General features: G+C 47.6%; 1 protein-coding gene across 2 annotated transcripts in view; it reads left to right on the plus strand.

Moving 5' to 3' along the window:
- Positions 1-345: 345 nt before the first annotated feature.
- CCDC122 (coiled-coil domain containing 122) overlaps positions 346-18,319 on the plus strand; it is a 221,979-nt gene continuing 204,005 nt past the window's right edge. The window contains exon 1 of one of the 2 annotated variants that reach the window (XM_078657304.1): positions 346-411. The gene's annotated coding sequence lies outside the window, so the exon portion shown is untranslated. The remainder of the gene's footprint in view (positions 412-18,319) is intronic. The other variant, XM_078657302.1, reaches the window with a different exon arrangement.

An 18,319-nucleotide genomic window follows, 5' to 3' on the forward strand; every position in this document is an offset into this window, starting at 1 on the left:
AAAGCTGCCGCCCGCTGCCCCAGTGAGTGCTTGAGGTCACCGGCCAATCAAACACTGCAGCGTGTTCGATTCTTTTATCACTCTAACTAGTCATAATGCGCTGAGACCACGAGACACTTACAGATCAGGCTTTGCTCGACTGAAATAAGCCCCGGTCGGCACAACGCTCAGTTGTTTAAACAGTAGCACTAGATCATTAAAAACATTTTTCTAAACATTTTTCTAAAAAACAGAGACCAGTCTGAGAACTATCCGAGCCCACTATTACGCTGACCACGTGACGTTAGTTCCTGGGTGACGTCCCTTCCGGCGCCACCGGATGACCGCCCCGAATTGCTTTAGAAACGTGCTTGAAACGCATGCGTCATTGAGGCCACTTGTACACTGGTGTTTCGGCTGTTGCAGGGCGAGGTAAAAGTGCGTGGAATCAATGCCGCTTCATAAAATCTAGAGTTTCAAAAACAGTTTTTAGTACAGTTTAAACAACAGCGCTCCGATTTAGTTTGTAGAGTTCCATTTTTTACAGCAGCCAGTAACCTTATTTTTGTTTTCCTTACACTTAAAAATGCCTGTAATGGAAGTTATTTGAGAAGGTATTTATTTCGATGTTTTCGATCTTTGCAAGATTTTCCTTGTGTTGTGCGTAATGATTGGGATGCGCAAGAACGGGGGAATGGGTGCAAAACAGGAAATGTATAAAAAAGTGAGATTTTGGGAACCTGGGGGAATATATTTTCCCCGTTGACTTCTGTTTGTTGCCAATGTAAGTTTAATATCAGGTGCAACAATTATTTGACCAAATATGAAATCAGGGTTTCGTTAAGTTTTTTCAACCAATGTTTTTTCTCATGCACAATTTCCTCCATGTGGTACCTGGATGAATTTGTGCTGGCAAAACTGAAATGTGGGAATGCTTTTTGGTAAAACATGTGGAAAAGACAATGTCCACAGGGTATTTTTTCCAATTTTTAGGGGAGCGTTATAAAATCATACCAAAATACACACAGTACAAAAACAGTATTTCCCCAAGCATTTTTTTAACCACATCTTTATTATTTTTATTAAAAAGGTAAAATACTGAAAACCACACTTTCCCAAGCAGTTTTTACGCCCGTTTGTAATGAAGTTGCATATTTTTGGGGACAGGATAGGGCACAGGTTCCAATTTGAGTACAGGGCTTTTAGACGCATTTTTTTTCTCGGCCTCTGCTCAACATCCTGTGATCCTGGGCAGATCACTAAATGTGCCCATCATTATAAACAAAACACAAAAAAGAAGTTGCCCTCGTACTGAATAAAACTGCACACAAAAATAGCAACAATTTCACCATAAATATAGATATTTTCCTTTATTGGTATTTTCGTTTAAAATAAAATGTACTGCAAAGCAAGTCAAAGGATAGGACACAAACATGTGCAATAGCAGCTATGTGGGAACAATCTGAGCAATTTCATTAACCCAAAGTGAAGGAAGTTTAAGCAGGTAAAATACCAGCTTTTTTTTCTCCAAAAAATCGACAGAAGTTGGAATGTTGACAAATATGAGGACAATTCTGCCTCTTTCTCACAACGTTTCCTATGTACTTTAAGGATCACGAAGAATGCAGCAGGGTTGGATAAAATTATGTGTCCGGCTTTACTAAATTATGCAGCAAGAGAAGGCAAATTATGCAGCGTAATGCAGCACATTTTGACATAGAATTACCTCATTACTTTGTCAGTTTCACACATGTTAATACTGTCTGGGGAAAGGTTTTAACTCAATACTACTAGTCTGACATCCGAAAAACATCAACAAGCAACAGAAAGATGACCAGTCAACCTTTGTGAAGGGCCTTCCATTGCGCAGCAACATGTGTTGTCACAGCTTTAGTAATGTTTGATCTGTTTAACCTAGAAATATTTTGTCTTGTTGAAATCCGCAGATTATGCAGTAGATGATGGATTATGTGGGAACTGTAGCAAATCCATAATAATGTGCAAAATACTGCTGCACAAAATCGTATAATTACAGTCGCCCTAAGTATAGCATATACTGTAATTACAATAATTAAAAAATATATTTAAGTTGTATCTCTTCATGTCAGGACTACATTATGCAGCCAGTTCCCAAAGAAAATACCCCACTTCAAAACTGCCTTGATGGCATCCAGATCTGGATGTCCAACATATACCTGAAGCTCAACCCCACCAAGACACAATTCACACTATTTGTCAAAAACAACAAGCAACTAGTAGTGCAAACTTGGCACAGTGACTTGAACACGGACATATTTGAACCCCACCACTCATCCATGCCAATTAATTTGGATTCACTCTAGATGCTGACCACACCCTGAAGGAACTTATCCTTAAGAAAACTAAGACAGTTGGGTACCATCTCTGTGTACTGAAGAAAATAAAAACATTCTTACGAGAAAATGACTTCAGAACTGCTGTCCCAGTCCTTTTACTCTCACACGCAGATGGTTGTAAAGCCCTACTCAATGGACTTCCAGACTCCACACTGCCCTTACAACGCCCATACCCCACCAGACATCCTATATGCTTTAGCATGCCTCTTCTGTGCTTCAAGAAATATGATCACATCTCCTCCTTCCCTAATGGAACTCCATTGGTTCCCCTTGATAGCATGTACCTTACCATTTTCAAAGTCAACTGATTAATCTACAATGCAATCGCCCCCTATCTGGCCGTCATACTCACCAAATCCAGTTATACTCTGCACACCTGCAGTCAAGACACCATGAGACTAGACATGAAGTAGTGTGAAAAAAAACCAATATGCCACAGGTCTGCTACATTTATCCACTGAGTATCCTAAATGACATCCCTAGAGCCACAAAAAACACTCCAACCATGCTTCAATTTAGGGGAGAGCTGAAGACACACCATCAAGATGATAACAATCCACCTTTACTGCCAGAAGCCAGCTTTTCCCCAATACCATTTTTTGACTGTATTTTTGACTTTCATCCTTTTGCCCAGGTTTGTAAATACAAATACCACATGTATATACAAGGCATGGGCAAAGTAAAAATTACGTTGCTATAATTATGGGGATTTTACACCTGCTACACTATAAAAATGTACCCGCAGATGCATGTGAACAACAGAACGCGAGCAGCTGTTGTTTACGATGCAAATGCGCCCTTGCACCAAAGGTTGACACATTAAACACTACAACATAGTACAAAATGATGGATTTGCATTTAACGTATTAACGCTATTCTGTGCAACTCTGCCTTAATTTTGTGTATTTGGACGTAAAAAAAATTGAGCAGAATTTGCACTCCCCTACATATTGTCACATGTGCATATACATAATTTAGACTAACTATTTTCATGTGCAATGTAGAAAATGCAGTATTAATTGCAAGCAGTGGAAAGTCAATCAATCTGACTTTTGATTAGTTAAGTAATTGATGGGTGAGTAGGTGTACAGTTATTTAAAGCACTGGGGTGCACTTTGAATCCATAACTCCATGTGGTGAAAATAGAGGCAGGTGAAGATACCCCATTCACCCACAAAGTCTGGAAACTTCCCCTTTATGGGTTGACCAAGGCAAAGTTTTAGCCACTTGACCTGAAATTTGTACAATAAACTTTTTTCCAGCCTCGGGGTGTTCCAGACTTTGGTTTTCCAAGGTAGAACATTTGACTGTGAAATGGTGAGAACTGGGGTGACACTCAAGCTCTCGAAATAATGTCTATGGGGGTGTAAGACCAAGTGACATAGCTCGATAGCAGGAGATGGTGTATAATGTTCAACTAAGAACCTGATAAGGAAACATATTTCAGGAATGGTCTCCAACGGAGACCACAGCCAAGCAGCAACAGTTCACCCACCGAAAGTTGCCAGAGTAGGAATGGTTTCTCACTGCCACAGAATTCAGCTGAATCTGCTATTTTTTTAATTACTTTGCAGTATCACACTTTGCATAGTTAAAAAAAAGTATGTAAAGTTTCAAGTTGCTCGGGTGTGCAACCCCTTTTTAAAATGCCAAGTGGCTAAATTTCACAAATTACATGCTGTATAATTTGCGTTCTTTGAATTCATCATTTGTTTTACCCAGCTGCATGGTTTAGAGAATACTGCCCAATAATTTCATAATCTATTGCTGCCTAATTCCATTGGCCCTACGTACAATTGATCAAGTGGAAACAATATTAGCATGTTTTAAACATTTTATCACAATATACTTGTTAATACTGACTATTATAAAACAAATTGATGTAAATAAAAACATATTTACCTGTGACTTTTTTTAACATAGTCTTATGAAGCACACTGCATGCTAAATTGCATATAAAGAAAAATCATTTAATTCCTAACTAGTGCTCACTGAGTAGTAATTAGAAAATAATTCTGTAATCACACAGCAAGTTGGACCTTTTTGACAAAAAATGAAACCCAAATAGTGGGTATATTCTTGGGGTAATCAGCAAATCATTCCCAGAACATCATGAGCATTTTCACCATGTTAAAAAGAAATGATACCTGTGCAGTTTTGGTTGTTTATTTTCAAATCACCCAGAACAACTGGGACCGTATGAATTAATCATATACTCAATTCTAAATACTCCTGAAGTCATCAGGAATAGTCACACCGTGTGAAGTAATCAGCTTCTCATTCTTATCCTCCTGAAGTCATCAGGAAAAGTCACACCTTGTGAAGTCATCAGATACTCCGTTTTAAATCCTCCTGAAGTCATCAGTAATAGTCACACTGTAGTATACTTGTGCTTCTCACAAGATGGCCACTTGTGGTCATTAGACCTTCCTTTGTGTTCCATATTTTCCAGCCTCCCAGAATACCTGTGTGCATTCTATCTTGTACTGTTTGAGGGTTCCACTCTTGTCAGTTGATGGTCTGGTCAGCTGGCGAGGTGTGCACTCAGCTTTGTCCTACAATAAATCTACTTGTAACTAACTAGAAGTGTCTTGAGATATATCTTCAACAATTTGGCGACAATTTAGCTGACCAGACCAGAGAAGAAACCATCAAACACAGCCTGAGCAGCACCTCGCAAAAATAACCCACTGCGGTCCACCTATCTGCTGCCAGTAACTTGAGCAAAAGAAACAAGAAACCGGACAAACAAGGGGAAAGTCACAATAAACTAAACCAAGGAAAGAAAAGTCTACCTTCCCCAACCGTGAGTCAATAACTGATCCCTGGCAGCACCTCGCACCAAAACCCCAAGACTGCGCGTCACCCAACTGCAGCTAGAAGCAAGGTGAAAAGAAATTGGAAATTCAAAGAAACCTGCCGCAAGTATTCTCCTGCTGCAGTCAGAACAAGATAAACAAAAGAAACCAATTGATGACACAGGTCATAAATTCATTGCTGCCAGAAACGGGAAAATTAGAAGAAGAAAGAAACCAGTAACTCGCGCTCCTATGCCTTGCTGCTGCCATCCTGTGGTCCAAATTTCGGATGGGGCAAAAGTGGAGACATCCAGAGAAATTCTTCGGAGGCAGATCTGACGTCACTCTCCATAACTGTGAGTCAGTTTCAAGCTGTGCGCGCTCTTCCCCGCATGTGCCATTCCTGCGTTGCTAGGGAGCAGAGTCTCGAGGACGTTTTCCTCGTTACCAGGGAGCTCCGTGTTGAACTCCACAGCACGTTTCATTGTGCAATGTCGCGCAACGTGAAACGTCACGACGCAACGTCAGGAAGCCATTTTGCAACTTTCTTCCATGAATGTGTTTTTTCGTTCCCATGGTAACAGGAGTTACGGGGCCACTACGCGACATTTCCTGCTTCCTGGCGTGAAGGCAATGTTCATCATATGTCACCCTAAGCGTGTTTCAGCAGTCATTACCTCATTGAGGTTCAGGTCAGTCACACCATGATGCCGGAAAGCCAAAAGGTGAGAGAACGCATTTAGCGTTATGAACTATAGGGAATATCAAAGCGCTGGCAGTTCCGATGTTAAGCGTGTGTGTTTTGGGTAAAAAAAGGCACTCACAGAAATGTCACACATCAACAGTTTCCGTCATGATGCGCTTTGAAATGCCCTGTGAGTACAGAGACCATTCTATTGTCAAAGCGTCACAGGGAAGCACATATGAGTTGATGTTAAGGCTATTAATTCATTTACAAGAGTGCCACCTGATGGATTTTCGAAGTATTTTTTGTGATTACGGTTCACAATATGGATTTCTAATACTTGAAAATAATAAAACCTACTGCTGCATTACTCTATTGTTCTGCGTTTTCAAGCCGGAATAAAATAAGGCTGTACGAGTGAAGTGAGAGAAATAATTTAGAAATAATAAAACATTCTGCCGCACTGATAATAACTTTCAAAAATGTATTTGTGAAGAGGCTGATGCCTTAATAAAGCACCAAAGGGAGCATATAACCCGTTATGCCGGCTGATCTTGGTTGATTTGTGTAGGCAACAGGTTTTTTTTTTTCACGATGCCTATGCCATCTAGTACTACCTGATTAACTATAATGTGATGCAGACGCTTCCACCAGCAAAGCCCACCACCATTACTAGCACGTCACTTACAACTACAACTCAGAATTACTCCCTGTTACAGTTAACCCTGTGACCCTAGAACCTAGAGAGCATAACACCATAGAAAAGAAACAGGTGTCAAGTTAACATGATTTTGAAAGTTTGTGGAACAGAAGTAGAAATGGGACTTTGAGTCTAAGGTTTGAGATAGAAAATACACAATCAGAAGTGTCAAGAACTAGAAGCGGGTCAGAGGACCCTGAACAGAGATGAACGTCCCATAACAAGTAGCGCATCGACACTGAGAGCCCAAGAACTGGGCAATGAGTCCAATTGGTTGACAGCGAGCCCAAAAGCGGGCTACTGTACCCAAAACCCAGGGACATTTGTCCTACGACTAGAAGCTAGTCCTTAACCACGAAAGAAAAAAAGCAGAAAGGAGACTATAGTCCCAGAACCAGAAGAAGACAAAGGTCTGAGAACTAGTACCGGGAGAGTACAAAGGACGTCCCAGGACCGGAAGGGGACAAAGGCCCCAGAATCAGAAGGAGACAAAGGTCGTCTCACAATAAGGAGTAGACAAGGCTCTCAGAAGAAGTACCCGGAGAGAACAAAGATGGTCCCAGGACCCCAAGGGGACAAAGGTCTCACAACCAGTACCGGGAGAGGACCATGGACGTCCCAGGACCGGAAGGGGACAAAGGCCCTGGAACCAGAAGAGGACAAGAGTTCCAAAACACAACACAGTTTTGTGATGGAGCGGCAAAATAACCTGAGGTGCCAGCATCATAATTTCTGGGGGTGCAGGATCACATGGAGATCCAGATTTTACTTTGCTAGCTATGGAAGCTAAAGATTCAGGATTTAATGGCGGGAAGTGGTCTAACGTGATAGGTGATTGGGATGGCGTATCCTCCCAACTTGTCTGGTCCTGGGCTATGGTCCGAGGTGCTATTGAGGGGAAAGAAGAATAGATTTGGGTGACTTTCTGTGAGAAGAATTCTGCCAAGTTGTTGCAATGGGCTATGGATCTATCCAAATGCATGATAGAAGAGGGGAGTTTGGCCAACTTCTTCACTATTTGGAAGATCTCCTTAGGCTTGGACTTAGCTTGTATAATTTTGCCAGCAAAGTATATAGATTGCGCAGATTTGACCTCAGCTTTATAGATTTTAATTGCCTCTCTATATTGGGCTTTATCGTCCAGTGCGTAGCCTAAACGCCAACGTCTTTCCATTTTCCTACATTGGCGTTTCTTATCCCTAAGGAGCTCTGAGTACCAGGGGGCGTTTTTTTGAGAACGTTTTACTGTAATTTTGCTAAGGGGTAGAGTGACATCGATAGACTGTGCAATCCAGTCTTCGAATTCCTGGTTGGCTACACATGGGTCCTCGTTGTAGGAGGGCTGGCCCATCTTAAGTCTACTGGTCCATAACTCGACTGGTAGTTTGGCCCAGCTTCTAGCCCTCCTTGCAATGGATCTAGGGGGTGCTACCTTGGGTATTGTCCAAGTGAGAGGCACCAATAGATGGTCGGTCCAAGGGAGGGAAATTGGCAATCCCACCGCGATCTCTGTACAATTACTAAACACTGGATCCAGCAAGTGACCTTTGATATGGGTGGGAGCCTTAACTCGCTGGACTAGCTGTATTGCCGCTAGGTCATCTCTAAGTTACATAGCAGTATAGTCCAAGGCGTCATCAAAATGAAAATTAAGGTCCCCTAGCAAAGTAAAATTAGAGGCAATTCTGGCTCGTTCTGCTAGGACCGTTGGAAGATGGCTGTGGAACTGTTTAGAGGGGCCAGGGGGGCGATATACAACAGTACCAGAAAAGCAGTTATTAGGGGAAAATTCCAGACTGAAAGCTAGACTCTCGCAGTCTGGAATTGGTTCAGGGATGACTTGACAGTGATATTGTTCTTTATATATGATGGCTAGGCCTCCTCCTATCCCCTCGAGGCGATCCTGCCACGTAATTTGAAAACCTGGGGGAAGGGCTGCCACTATATCGGGGTCAGGGTCCGTCATAAGCCATGTCTCTGTGAGAAAGACTGCATCTGGCATGCGTTCTTCCAACAGAAGAGCGAGTTCTGTTTTATGTTTCGGAAGAGATCTACAGTTCAACAATAGCATACAATAGTCCTGCTTCGCTTCCTGGGGCTGCATTGGTTTAAGGATCCTTTTGCACCATGGGCAAGACACTGGTATAAAAGGAGTTCGAACAGCAACTAGGTCCTAGAGGCCTCATACTGTGAAGGGTTTCCGCGCTATAATACCTGGGTTCTGATGGTTGCGACGCAGGGGGGGTGGCCCTAGGCCCGGTCCAGACGCGGACGGGCGCAGACGGGCTTGCCTTTGGCGCGCCGCTGGCGCGCCCGCTGCGCCCGCCCGCTGCGCGGTCGGGAAAACGTCCTCTTTTATCCTCTGTAGAGGAGGGCGTGAAGCGTCCTACTGCTGGACCGCTACCCTATTCCTCCCCCCAAGATGGCGTCCCCCCTCCTAGCCTTCCGGCGTCAGCCCCTGAATCGGCTGTCCCGGTCAAGAAGCGGCTGCGAGGGGCCTCGGTACGATGTGATTCTCCCACCGAGGGGTCAGGGGTGAGTGCCAGTAAAAATGAGCAGGTTAAAATATTTACAAAGTTTTAAGAATAATTCTGGCAAATCGATTTATTAAATGCCCGTGGGCAACAGGGATAGCATAGAGGGTCCCCGGCTTCCGCCTCAGGGGAGGAAAGAAAGCAATTCTAAGCTACCATGCCAAGACGTCCCTTAAGTAAACTGGGCGGGCGGGAAGCGTCCTACTGCTGGACCGCTACCCTATACCTCCCCCCAAGATAGCGTCCCCCCTCCTAGCCTTCCGGCGTCAGCACCTGAATCGGCTGTCCCGGTCAAGAAGCGGCTGCGAGGGGCCTCGGTACGATGTATTTCTCCCACCGAGGGGTCAGGGGTGAGTGCCAGTAAAAATGAGCAGGTTAAAATATTTACAAAGTTTTAAGAATAATTCCGGCAAATCGATTTATTAAATGCCCGTGGGCAACAGGGATAGCATAGAGGGCCCCCGGTTTCCGCCTCAGGGGAGAAAAGAAAGCAATTCTCTCCACAATACACCATCCTTTCCGCAATCATTGAGGAGTCCAAATCCTTGCTCCAGTTCCTGAGCTCTGGAGACACAGCGGATCCCCAGGCCTTGGCCACATTCCGTTTAGCGTACATAAAACCCAACGTTGCCCACGCTTGCAAGGGGCCACTGAGTTCATTCGGCTCCCAAATGTTCAATAGACACCGTCTCAGCTCAGGAAGCAACGAGACATAAATCACCTGGGATATAGTACACAGTACCTTGGTCCAATAGCTAGCAATCACAGGGCATTCCCAGACAGTATGGTAAAACGTTCCCTCTTCTCCGCAGTCTCTGAGGCAATATTGGTGTGCAGCTCTGCCTATCTTATGTAGCGTGACCCTACTGTAGTAAATTCTGTGCAGGACTTTTAATTGTATCAGTCTGAGCCGTGATGACACAGCAACCTCCCGAGGGGAGGATAGCGCGGTCTGCCAATCCGATTCGTCAAGCTCAACCAGGTCTGTCTCCCAGGCTGCTTTAAGTCTATCCATAGGGTCAGGCATATTATTAATTAGCTTACAATAAACCAGTGAGGTCGCCTTATGAAGAATGTGTTCCGTAAGCAGTCTATCCTCCAGGGGAGTGGATTCGGGTAGCTTTCCCTCTGCCGGGAGTACGGACCGCAGGGCATGAGTGATTTGCAGATAGCGGAAACGTTCTGTCTCCACTAGGGCGAACTGTTCCGCTAGTTGGTCAAAAGTAAGTACCTTGCCTCGTCTATATATGTCTCCAATCGTCGAGATACCTATGCGGTCCCAGGCTTCAAATCCCTTACTATTACAAAGACGGCCAAGGCGGCGTGATGCCCAAAGTGGTGTCATCTGCGTGACCATGGTCTGACATTTGAGACGCGTTAACGCTATGTGCCAGAACTGCACCTTATGGGCCATAGGGCCCACCAAGGCTGCTACACTCTGGGGATCGTAGAGCCGCGGTCATCACTCCTCCACCCCCCAGGTCATATCTGTCCGCTTTGTACGCAGGCTCTGTCTGTGGGGCAAGGAGCCAGTGATTCACGATCTTGAGTTGCGAAGCCCAGTAATAGAACTGAACATCAGGAAGCGCGATGCCTCCATCGTACCAGTTCCGTACCAACTTTAGTCGGGAAAAAAGTGGCGGTTTGTCCCCCCAGAGTAGGCCCGCGACCAGTGCATTTATGGTCTGAAAGTATTTCGGTGGCACCAGGAATGGGGTGTTCTCTAGGATATACAGAAATCGTGGCAGCATCATCATTTTAAATAAAGCGGCTTTTCCGAGCAGGGTTAGCGGTAGGGTATGCCAATGCCTCACATCCGTGCGAAGTCGCTCCAGTGGAGGCAGCCAATTATGGCTATAGAAAAGCTCCCGATTCGGTGTCACCCACACTCCCAAATATCTGAATGGTCCTTCAGTAACCCTCAAAGGGCAGTCGTTCGGGAGGGTTGGTCGGGGCCCTCTGAGGACAAACAATACCGACTTAGCCCAGTTGATGGTGTATCCAGAAGCCCTCCCAAAAATCTTACAGATGTCAAGGAGGACCATGAGTGAACGCCTGGGATGAGTCAAGTAGAGAAGAACATCGTCAGCATATAACGATATGCGGTCCTCCCGTGATTCAGTCCAACGAAGACCCTGTATCATGGGGTCCCATCGTATCCACGCTGCCAATGGTTCCAGAAGCAACGCAAACAACTGAGGTGACGGGGCATCCCTGACGCGTACCACGACCCAGCCGGAAATCCCCGGAAATATGGCCATTGGCCACAACATGTGCCAGCGGATTCGTATATAGAAGTTTGATCCACGCGCAAAACTTCGGCCGAAAGCCAAGATGTCGCAGCACCGCGAAGAGATACGGCCACTCGACCATATCAAAGGCCATTCGTGCGTCTAAGGACAATATCACAGCCGGTTCTGATAGGACAGGGATCTGTGCCATGGCCGCATTAACTCTACGGAGATTCAAAGCAGTGCTCCTGTTTGGCATGAATCCGGATTGGTCCGGATGCACCAGAGTCTCCAAATGTGGGGTTAGGCGTGCAGCGATCATTTTAGCTAGTATTTTGGCTTCCGCATTCAATAGCGAAATAGGGCGATATGACGTGCAATCGTCTGGGGGCTTACCGGGTTTTGGTATGGCTATAATCGTTGCAGTCCGTTGGTCCCTGGGTAGTTCCCCCATGGCCAAACTATCAGTAAACATTTGCTATAGATGCGGAGCTATATGATCCGAGACGTGCTTGTATAGTTCTATCGGGATACCATTTTGCCCTGCAGCCTTACCCGACTGCAGTGAATGGATAGCGCTTACGACCTCATCTATTGTGAAGTCAGACTCCAGAAGAACAGCGTCTTCCTCGGCGAGGGAAGGCATCTTTATATCTTTAATGTAGGTCTGTGCCTCCTCGGAAGACATATCTGAAGAGGATGTGTAAACCGCCTCAAAGTAGTCAGCCAAAGTGTTTACTATGTTCGAGGGGGAAGTATGCATCTCACCATCGGCGGAACGGAGCTGCGCTATTGTCTTCCGAGCCCTGTCTTTTTTGTCAAGCCACGCTAGAAGCCTCCTTGCCTTGTCGCCTACATCGTACACAATATGCTGAGTGCGTAAAAGCCTTTGTCGGACCTGCACCCGCTGATACTCCGTGAATTCCGCCATTTTAAGGCGTAAGTGACGCTGCGCCTCCTCCGTAGGAGCTAGATCGTGCTGGGCCTGCGAAAAGGCTAGGTCTCGCTCTAATGTTACCATGTCTTCCTGTACCGTCCGCTTGTGGCCTGTTATGGAAGCTATCGCCTGACCTCATAGCACCGTTTTATATGCTTCCCAGAGGACCCCAGGGGAGTCCATGGAAGTGAAATTTTCTTGGAAATAATTTGTTGTAGTCGCAACCAAGTGCCGTCTGATTTTAGAAATCTGTAAATAGTGGGGTGAGATCGGAAAAATTTGCCTACGGGTTTTTACATGTGAGGTGTATACCATGAAAAGCGGGGAATGATCTGAGATACACCTCGGTACTATCTTTACATCCAGTATGTGTGACAAACAGTCGGTAGACACAAAAAAATGGTCAATACGAGAAAGACTATTGTGTACCCCTGAGTAAAAGGTATAGCCACGCTCCCCGGGGTGCCTGAACCTCCACCCATCCGTAAGACCCATAGCTTCTACATAGCCTTTCAGCCTCGCCTTGTTCATCCCTGTCGTCCTATTGGGATGGCGGTCAAGTCCTACATCAAGAATTGCATTAAAGTCTCCGCCCAATATGAGTTCACCCTCCGGGAGCGCGAGCAGAAACGCACTGAGGGCGGGGAGTGCTATTGAGTGCAGGGCAGGGGGAATGTACACCGATACCACATTAAATCTTTTCCCTTCCCATAGGCAGGAAAGTGCTGCAAATTGCCCACCTGCATCCTTCCATACCTGCTGCACCACCACGGGGGAACTCTTACGCATCAGGATTCCCACCCCCCTAGAACCGGAGAAGAACTCAGAGTGTATTACCATTGTGTACCCCCATCGATCCAAGGCCTTACATGTCGACCCCACTAGATGCGTTTCCTGTAGTAGTACCAGTGTTGGGGCTGCCCTACGCACATACTGAAGCACCAGCCCCCTTTTGATTTTATCCTTTAGACCTCGTACATTCCAGGTGAGTAGGGTCAGAGGGGGTATTGGGAGTCACAATCGGGGCACTATCATTTGCTGTTCTGTCAGCCAAGACCCCGTCCGCCATCATGAGTAAAACATCCCTGAAAGCTCAGCAGCAGTCCCCCCATCACTTGCATTCCTGAAGTACTGTCCAAAACCAAACCACAAAACAGAGTGCAACCAACCCTTCCCCCCCACAAACAATGCAATCCGAATTTGCACATAATCATTACAGTCATTGTCACCAATATCTCTGAAACATCTTACCCCTAAAACCTCCCCCTGACTCCCCTCCACCCCCCTCCCTGCTCCCCTGCCTGTAGACAGCAACTTGCCCATCCCCCAACCCGGCAGAGTGCCTGTGTGTCCCCCACCCGTACTAACTACGTAGAGGCAAATCGGTCCCCCCCACCCTCGGCATAAATATCAAATGAAGGTCAGGTCGATGCAGCCCGCAATCAAGACTATTCGCCTATGAAAAGTCGTCACAACATGTCTAAGTAAATACAGTTCACCACATTATACACCCGGAATCACTACATTCAATCCCCTTCTCCCAGTGGCATCCCCCACTGACAGCTCGATCCCCCCCTCGATCCCCCCAATACTTGCAAGTGGCCCTCAAGGCAATCCTCTCTGAAGTCTCTTGTGCCCCTCACTCCTGTTCCGAGAGGCCACTGGCCCCCAGATCCTCCATCGCTGTTGGCTCCGGCTCATCTCTAGGGCCCCGCTCCGGTGTGCCGCGGCGTCTATCTGGTTTACCTCCTACTTTAGTGCATCCGTCAAGCCAGTCCCAGATTGCCTCCGGTGAATCAAAAAAACAGGATTTACCATCCCTCTCGACTCTCAGTTTCGCTGGAAATAGCATGGCGTACTTGATGTCTCTGCCCGCAGTTCCTGCTTCACCGCCTGAAAGCTGCGTCGCTGCGCCTGGACCCGAGCCGTGAAATCCGGGAAGAAAGAGACCTCGTAGTTGTCAATCTTTAGCGGGGGGCCTGCTCTAGCAGTTTGGAGAATATTGTCACGGTCCCGAAAATTATGGCAATAATAGGTCTGGGAGGGGCCCCTACTTTAGGCCTCCCGCCCGGCACTGTATGGGCCCGTTCTATGGAGAAGTATGCAGACAGCGACTTGGGCTTCAAATGCTTTGTGATTAACTCCTCCAAATAAATGTCGGCCGCCGGCCCCTCCGTTTTTTCCGGAATCCCAAGAATTCTAACGTTATTGCGACGGGCCCTCCCTTCGTAGTCATCGAGCTGCTGTGCCATACGAGTCTGTCTTTTATCCATATCCGACATTTGGCGTTGAAGCTCTGAGGTATCTTCCTGGAGTGCCGCCGTTACCACCTTGAGTTCACGCACTTTTTCATTCGTCTGCTTGAAATCTGCACGCAGCAGCGACACCTCTGTCGTTACTGAATCCATAGATGTGCGCATTTCCCCGATAGCTGCCAGAACATCATGGAGCGTGGGTTCTTTCGGTTGTGGAGACGACCCCTTTGCTCCGTCTTTGTCCGGTTTGGGCAATTCGACTCTCTCTCCACCCTGCTGCCAAGCATATTTTGACAGCCGTGCCTGGGCGTTATTCTTGGAGCTCCTGTTGCCGGTCGCCATTTTCACCCCCCCCCAACAGGCTAGCCGAGGAAACGCGACAATGAAAATGCGTCAACGCGCTGCCACCGGCTTCTAGGATCGAAATAATAATAAGCGTCGCGTCTCTCTTCAGACCGCTCGCCGGCGGGCACACCTCACTCCCTCAGGTCCCTTAGCTGCTCGACACAGCCCCAGCACTGTACAGTTCACCAGGGAGGGGGGAGGGGAAGGGGTCAAACAAGTCTCTGCCTAAACAGTCCAGCCGGGTTCGTTCTGAGCAAGGCGGGGGAAGAGAGGGCAAAATAGGGGCTCCATTCGTCGCCCAGCGGGCCTCAGCAGTCCCCCGGTGTCACAATGCTTCTCAGTCCCTGCCAAGGGGTCGTTTTGCAAGACGCCGTCCAGATCTAGACGGAGCACTTCCAGGGGACACCAGGAGGTCTTGGACCATGCAGGCTCCGGGGCGCGATATGCAGGCCTCGGGGGGGGGGGGCATGGGGGGGCAGCGCGGTCCACGTCGCCTCTTACCCCCGCTGTTGCAGTGTCGCTCCGCCCACCCGCAGGCAGGCCGCAAAGCCGGGGCCTAAAGTTGCTCCGTGCCCCGGGGCCGTCTCTCCCGCCTCGATCAGTAGCGGAGAGCGGGTCACCGCCCCTCCAGTTTTAAAGCGGAGCCGCCGCAGTGCTCAGCGCAGCCAAGCCTCCCTCCACGACCAACCCGGCGGAGGGGGGAAGTCGCCAGGAGATGTCATGGGGCCCTGGGGATCGCGCTCCTCCTAGCGCATCGGGGCCGCCACCCTGTCTCGCTCGGGCGCCTCCTCTGCCGAGCGCCCGAACGTCAAGGAAACGGCAAGCCGCCCGCCAGCCGATCACCTCACAGCCTCCACGGGGGTGCCAGCTAGCCCGGCGGACACCACGGGAGGGCTAGTGTCCGGGTAAGCAGGCTGCAGGACAGTTTATGGCCTCAGGTCAGGAAGAGCCCGTTCAAGCAGCTGCCATTCTTCACGGCCGCTTAGCCGTTTCCTATGTTTTAAGCTTTCTTGTATATTCTGTTTCCTTATTTCATTTTCCCTGTAAAGGAGGAAGATGTGTAGTGTACTTGTGCTTCTCACAAGATGGCTGTGAGAAGTTGGCCTGGTATATGATGTTCACTATTCTAGTGAACACCTTGCACCAGTCCAAACAACCCTTATGGTGATGGTTGTAAGTCAACCTTATAGACCAGCTATTCTAGTGGTAGCGTGGACAGAACAGTCTTAGGCTAAAAGACTCTTGAGGGCGTGTAAAGCCAGCTGTTTTACCATATGTAACCCCTTGAATATCAAATGAAAGGACACCACACAGGATATATATAAAATATATATGTATTTATTTACTAACACACTCCTCTGAACTCTTTATGAGATCAGAGGCCAAAGCACATAACAAGATACTTAGTCAGAATACGTTAAGTTGCACAAATTACAGTTAGGCCCTAGGGGCGAAGCAAACCATATATTAAGAAAGTGGTATAAGTACCACATCATGAGAAAAGGAAAGGCCTAGGGAATCGCTGGGGCTACACTATCTGAACCTTAGTTTAAAAGTAGGAGGCCCACAGGCGGCGCGTGCAGTGTCTTTACACACACACGTGAGTCAATGTAAAGTCAATAGGAACTTAAAAGTTAGATAAATAAGGATTTAGAACACTTCCGGTTTAGCTAGGAGGAAACAACTAAAAACCTAGACACTTGGATAGTCAATACCCTTGGGAGCACCGAAGTACTCGCGTTACCTCACCCACAGGAAGCGGGTGCATAGGTGTGAAGATGTGTCAGGTTTCGACGTTGAAGCCTATAGAGCCTTTGAAGAAATATGCTGGATCCAAGGGTGGATCGAAGATGAAGAGGACCTGAAAGCAGAGGGGACAAAGTCTGGGTCACTAGCCAGTGACCGGGTGGCACCAGGAAGGAACCAGACGACGTCCAGGAGCAATCAGGTGCTGTCGTGAAGCTTGTGTCTTCAGCCACGCGGACCAGGAGGCGTCGAGGACGACCAGGTGCTGGAGAGGAGCTGTCCCACGAAGGTTCTCGCAGATGGACGGGTCGACCGCCGGATTGGAGTCAACAAGCCTTGGCAAAGGCAACCCATGCAGGATTCAAAGAAGGCTTCTGGTGCAGACCAGCAAGGTCTGAGGTGCCTCACCTTTGCAGGTAGGCAAGGGCCAGTCTGGAGCAACCAGACCAGCGAGTTGGTTCAAAAGGATTGTAGTCACAGAGGCTACTAGCCAATGCGCCAGCAACCGGACAACGCGTCGAGCAGAACACAAGCAGAAGGGCCCCACGCAGAACTCGTGGAGTGTGGAGGGCTAATCTTCGGTGCAGGTGGAGCTCGGGTTCAGGGTTTCTCAGTCCCCAGTGCACAGCTTCGACGATGCCTCAGGAGCTGCACAGTTAGCACGTTGCAGACTTTCAAGATGTCCGGTCCCACGTGTCTCATCGCCTCCACAGATCTCAGCTATGCTGCAGTCGTGAAGAGAGGGTCAGAGAGGTCTGGAAGTCTGGGTCTTGTCAGGCTCTGTGCTCGGGTTCCGGGGGGAACGTCGACAAAGCAAGCCGTTGATTTGCTGGATGGTGCCTGATTGTCGAGGGTGGTCACTCCTTGGCCACAAGGGAGATTCTTCAGTCTTCAGCTTCAGCAGAACGTCGAAGGTCCAGAGTTTCGTTTCAAGTTTAAGTTCAGGATCAAATCTAAAGTCTCAGGACTCAGCTCCTACCTTTATACAACTAAAAGGGGTTGGATTACTTTCTAGGTCCCTCCTATGGGTGGGACCAGGAAGGGGGGTGGTTACACCCCCTTTCCTTTGTCCAGTTTCGCGCCAGAGCTGGGGCTGGAGTGCCCCAGCAACCGGTTTGAACTGGGGTATGCATGAAGCCTCTAGTGTGCCTCAGGCAGTGTCTCAATCTATTCAGCCCTCCCTGTCCCAATACACAAAGTCCTGTCTGGGGTGGTGCTCGCACCTCTCCAGGCAGGAAACCTATTGTCCAAACCTCTGTGACTGGAAGGACTCCCAGCAGCAGGAGGTCAGACTTGTGTCTGTGGCAGCAGCGTCCATTTTGTGACGCTGGGGCTCTGGTTAACTTTAACCGGGATAGTCAGAAACAACATGTCTTCTCCCTGTAGAAGGGTGGAATGCTACCCCCGTCGCCAGAATTGGCGAGGGGGTAGTATTCCAAAGCGTATGACACCTTACACGACATGTTTAGATAATGCCAAAGTTAGCATGTAACCGCGAGGATTATAATGCACTTAAGAGTATATGGTATGGCGATATCATAGAACAGCTAGAAGGACATGGTTCCTAAAGCTGCAGACAGGCTCAGCTCATGCTAGAGCACCATCTCACACATAACCAAGCACTCTGCCTCCAGGATTGTTAAGGCCTGCCATAGGAGTGACTTATAGGTTACTGTGTGTCTATATATAAGGGTAGATATAGGAATATTATACCTAAGCAAGGGGTGATTACAC

Source organism: Lissotriton helveticus, chromosome 8, assembly GCF_964261635.1.
Source record: "Lissotriton helveticus chromosome 8, aLisHel1.1, whole genome shotgun sequence".
Classification (NCBI taxonomy): domain Eukaryota; kingdom Metazoa; phylum Chordata; class Amphibia; order Caudata; family Salamandridae; genus Lissotriton; species Lissotriton helveticus.